Source organism: Haliotis asinina, chromosome 7 (assembly GCF_037392515.1).
Source record: "Haliotis asinina isolate JCU_RB_2024 chromosome 7, JCU_Hal_asi_v2, whole genome shotgun sequence".
NCBI lineage: Eukaryota > Metazoa > Mollusca > Gastropoda > Lepetellida > Haliotidae > Haliotis > Haliotis asinina.
This window is the reverse complement of record NC_090286.1, coordinates 3,768,539-3,774,389: the sequence shown is the minus strand read 5'-3', so window position 1 is coordinate 3,774,389 and position 5,851 is coordinate 3,768,539.

Here is a 5,851-nt window from a genome sequence, read left to right as displayed (position 1 = left end):
ATTGACGAGTTCATGAAATTAGACTTGAACGGAAATGTGGCTCTGTTTTGTTGTCATTATTGAGGGATAAAACTGGATCGTAGTTTAATGTGTCATTCAAATGGCTCGGTCTAGTACAGATCTATTGCAAATTAGACATACAGTTCTTCGGACAGGAGACCGGAGCGTAATGAGTTTCACATCGTGGTGTTTTGAAAATACGCCAATCTTCTCACTGCCACAAGATATGCACACAAGTTTATCAATCGATTTTGAGAAAGGATATTCTTTGCAAACTCTCTCAAGGTCTCCATGAAAATTGCAAATCGGCTGATGAGATTCGAGTGGAAGTTTCTCTTCGCGGATGAAGATTGTGTAGAGGAATATTTTCATAACAATGTGGTCACTATGAAACGGAATAACAATAGTTATGTCTATTAAATCAATACGAATGAGAAGGGAAAATATTATTAATAAATGTTGTTGTAATTAATTCCTGAAACGAAATAAGTATCGTTTAATAAAAACATTATAAGAAACCATTCACCGCTGCCAGTGTTAGTTTTATATTACACAAGTAGGTCGCACCGGGTAACGAACATAACGTCGTTTGAATTATGCTCATTCTTACGGGGCAAAAATGAAAAGAAAATCCCTGGTTCAGGACAAATATCGGAAATGTGTTTTTCATTTCCTGTCGTGTTATCGAAAAAAAATGTAATATGGTTTAGGCTTAGCTACTGTCGGATACAGGTTATCGTTGCTCTGTTCAGACCATGGGAAGATTCTTTATTGAGCTAATTTTGACATTTATATGGTGCGTGGGCTGTTTTTGGTGGGTTTGGTGGTTTAGCAGGGACCGGGTTGGTGAAGAAATACAGGACTTGTCTTTGCTGGACAGGATGGAGTTAGCTGTAAACTTTATCTTCAACACACTTCTGTTAGCAGGAGTGGTTAAAGCGTTAGCTCGTCACGTCGACGACCTGGTTCGATTTTCGCACGGGTATAATGTGTGAAGCCCATGTCTGGTGTCCCCCCGCCGTGATATTGCTTGAATATTGCGAAAGGCGGCGTAAAACCATACTCAGTCACTCACTCCTGTTAGTGATGCCGGAGTGTCTGGATCTTCGTCTTACTGATGCTACATGTTCCTCATAACACTGGCGTCATCATCACTCACGTCATCATCACTGGCGTCATCATCACTGGCGTCATCATCACTGGCATACTACAGTGAACAACGTTTATGACAAATACGCCTATGACGAATTAGCGTGTTATAACGAACTGCTTTGTTTAGCTGGATCTGTGAACAGCCGTGTTCGAACAGGTATTAAGCTTGTCGTAAAAAGGCGACTAACCGGACAGTGAACAACGTTTGTAGCAAATACGCTTATGACGATTATACCGAACTGCTTTGGTTTAGTCCCTGTTAACTGGACCCGTGAACAGCCGAGTTCGAAATGGTATTCAGCAACCCATGCTTGTCGGGACAAGGCGACTAACGGGATCGGGAGGTCAGGCTCGTTCACTTGGTTGACACATGCCATTGTATTTCAAATGTTTAGATCGATGCTCATGCTGTTGATCACTGGATTGTCCTGACTAGATTATTTTCAGGCCGCCGCCTTACAGCTGGACCAACGTTGTGTGCAGCGGTGAACACCAAACCAACCAACCCACAAACAAACAAGCCAACCAACTCTGTTAATTGGTGTCTATTTTTGCCGAAATGCTTGTAAAAAGCGCGTTTATAACGAACAAAGAGCTGTGGTCCATTTAAATTCACTACAACCGTAGTGTCGGTTCTTGGAAATCAGACAGTGTACGAATGGTGAATACGGAATCTGTTATCCATTGCGGTCACAAGGGCAAAACATCTGAGCACGGGTGCATTGCACTATGGTCCTCGAGACATACACGCATCTGCTAAGCTCCACAAGACTATAAACTTACATGTACTTCCGGGGAATCTCATGATATGTCCTTAGGAATATTATTTTAGAGTAGGATTCTATGAGCCACTGAGTTGCTTTGATAAAACAACGTATCTTCTCTTTGGGAGGAGATGTTTTGTTTTTCTCAACTCTTTATAAGTCTGGGTCATGAAATATGGGTTGAAAAGCCCGATTCGGTACTATTAAAACATGAGACTGATGTTATGGGCAACGATTAACGTCGTTCGGTGCGTTCCATGGAAAAGACGGAATAATCACATGAGTAATGACTGAAAGAAGTAAACTCTGAGTAATGAGTATTTTAATCCACGGAAGACGTCTAAATTGCAGAAAATATAATTTTTCATAAGAAACAGTAGTCACCCCATCGCTCTGTTGAAGAGTATTTTTCCCAAAATACGTTGATCACTAACACAACGGCATCCATTATGACTGACGGCCTAGCTCTACGAAACGGTAAAATCTTCAGGACGATTTACAATTAGAAGCTACCCAAACAGCTGCGATGAGTTTACACGGTTCCACGTCACTGCCAGTGTCACAGCTGATAGAGGCTTCATGTGTATCGAATCCGGGTTTTCGGCGTGACGAGCGACCACTTAAACCACTAGGCTGCCTTCGAACCCCACGACCTTCGATGAATTACGGGGATGATGTGTGATAAAAAATGCATAACGTCGTGGTCAAGACTTACGGTGTGCGTAGATATGTATCAATTGCGTGTGCCCGTTTGTATGTGCGTGTTCGTCTTTCCGTCTCTCTATGCACTTATCGGAGCTAATTCCAGTTTTACTATCCTGTGTCGCCGATATACAGTGCCGCAGTTTACCATGGTCAACCTAAACCAACACCTACACCAACAATACCGACTCCGAGCCAAGAAGTCCTTGTTTCATTCGTGCCGCATGTTGACACCGCTGGGCTTGACGTAGCCGTGGTTCGAACACCAAACGTTTCCGCTCACTGTGCAGGCGCTTTATAGTACACGTAGCGGTCGAAAGCTTTACATTTCTATTCTGAATCATCAGTTTAGTAAGCATGTTTGGGGTGGTTTGAAAGGTATTAACGCTTGTCAGTGTGTGAACTGTGACAATTGTTGTATTTGGGATTACCCTTTCTTAGGGAAGTACAAATTCTAGTAAGAGAGTGTTATCCCAAATATATGTTACATCTGACCATTTTTATGTCGTGTAATTACAGTGTGTGAACTGTTCTTAGGGAAGATGAATTTTACGCTAATACTTTATCCCTCCGTACAGCCAGTGACTGTTCATCCTCATAAGTTTATACAATTCCATCTATTAAATATCATTATGATGATGAACACAGCAGCATCGGTAAATGACCGAGGTTGGTCAATGACCAGTGTTGTTCGAAGTGGTCAGTTGAGCCAGTTGTGAGTTATAACACGTGTCCGGGTGCTCTTGATAACGCTGGTCTTACAAATCTAGCACCATGTTGGCATTGGCTGACGGTGGTCCAAATCAGTGTGTGGGGATTGGAGAACTGTCTGGAACCCCGCAACACTGATTGCTCAAGAACAACAAACCATGAAGGGGCGAGGCATGCTGGTTTAAACAACATCAAAACCTTGTGCAAGTATAGACACACAGAAGAGAGAGAAACAGACTCCCAGACATCAACCGTCCAACTCCTGGCAGGAGACAAACAGTCAACAAGAAAGTGAACCTAACGCAACATGGCCTAGAACTCCATCGAAAAATACACTACTTGAAGTCATCTTCTCTCACCTCGGCTCAACACAAGTTCTTCTTTCCGTGTAAAAAGGTTACAAACATGCGTTTATATTTATATTTATATCATAGTTATGATGAATATACTTGTATAATGAATAACGTTTTGCTGTAGTGAATACTTATCAACACCAACCAAACTGAAATGTTAACAAGACATCTTAAGTCGAATGACTTTGGATCATGTAAACTCTCACACACTGGTGCATCGGTCGCGACATATTTGCTATGCAACAAGAATGATTCTACGTCCGCTCGTCTCATTGTTTCTTCATAGAGTCGAAACACTGTTTGATTCAGCAATGTCTGTACAACAGTCCATGAAGAACGTGGTCAGGCTAAATCAAAACATGTTTTCAGGTCCGACACCAACAACGAGAAAACCGTTTTCTGTCAAAAAATGATTGACACGAACCTGTTTTTCCTTACTCGGATACGTAGATGTCATAGATTGTCAAAGGGAATGCACAAACATTTTATTACAATAAATGCGCCTGTCTGCACAACTGATTACTACTTAACATCTGTGTAGTCTGTTGATTTCACAGTAACTTACTTTGTTTAGGTTATAGGAGTAACATATTGGTTTAGTCTGGAGTGGAGTGAGTGAGTTTAGTTTTACGCCGCACTCAGCAATATCACAGCTATATGGCGGCGGTCTGTAAATAATCGAGTCTGGACCAGACAATCCAGTGATCAACAACATGAGCATCGATCTGCGCAATTGGGAACCGATGACATGTGTCAACCAAGTCAGCGAGCCTGACCACCCGATCCCGTTAGTCGCCTCTTACGACAAGCTGAGTCGCCTTTTATGGCAAGCATGGGTTGCTGAAGGCCTATTCTACCCCGGGACCTTCACGGGTAGGTTTACTCTGGAAATCCACACTAAAAAATATATGTATGCACATCAGCATTCATGAAGTACCACCCACCTTTTATATAAGTATGGACAAACAGCAAGTCATTATATACCGGACAAAATGAGTTAGGGATATTGGTAATTTTATGACTGATATTTCATCAGATTGTCAGAGACTAAATAGACCATTAGTCATAATTTTAAAATTTACATATATCTCTAACTATGTTTGTCCAGTATATTTGCTTGGAATACCAAATTCCGCTTAATAAAATGGAAACTGTGACTGGCGATACAGAAATGAAATCTGGTGACAGATATGATCTGGGAATACACAAACTAGTGGATATGAACAATGTCGGAATGTCTTGTCACCATGATTACGCCACTGTCTGATTGTCACGGAGCTCTCAAATAATACATGTGGTATCTAAGACAACTTCCGAAGACACCAGTTCCTGTTGCAGCCATCCCTGGCTCGATCTCTTAGCGTCAAAGACAGTCGCAAAGATTCTTGACCAGGTTCACATCTGTGCGCCTTGCGGGTCGCGGTTATGTTTCAATGGCATTGTTCTGCGAATGGGCGATGACGTGAGATCTGGCGTTGTCATTCATGAAAATGACACGGCTGGCAAGGGAATGGTTGTCAAAATGCGGCACGATGACGGCATTCTTTTGATATCGTTGATCAACGAGTCTCTCGGGCATTGTAATAAGATCCAGCTCGCAGCCATAACCCTACACCATCGCTGAGCTATCACAAAAGGGTCCAAACGGACCCATTGCCCTCCCAATTCTTCGTCTGGGGTCATATGTAAGATGCGTCTTGTAAGATGAATCTGGAATCGGTCATCACGGCCAATGGTCTACCAACGTGCTTCCTGATGAGTCGACTGATAAGGGCCTGGGTAATGTTCAAGCACTGATTTTGCGACAGGACATCCCTGCATAATGCAAGACAATGATAAGCTATCGCGTATTTTCTGAAATTGTGTCTTGCATGTCAAGAAATGTACTTTCAGTTGTCACCAGTAAACTTGTTCACATACTGCAATGTTGAAACTTACACCCGAATGTGCATGGTTGCTTCCAGTATGCGACCAATTGCTTCAATCCAATATCCAAGGGTGTGATCGCAGGTTTGGACTAGTTTTTTCACCGGATGTGCTTACTAAACTCGTATACGTGCACCTGTACACGTATATGTAAATAAACCTTTTTAGAGATCTTGTTCTAGCATTTGTCGTTTTCATTTTACATCATCAGAACCAGGTATTTCCAGATAACAATACACCAAA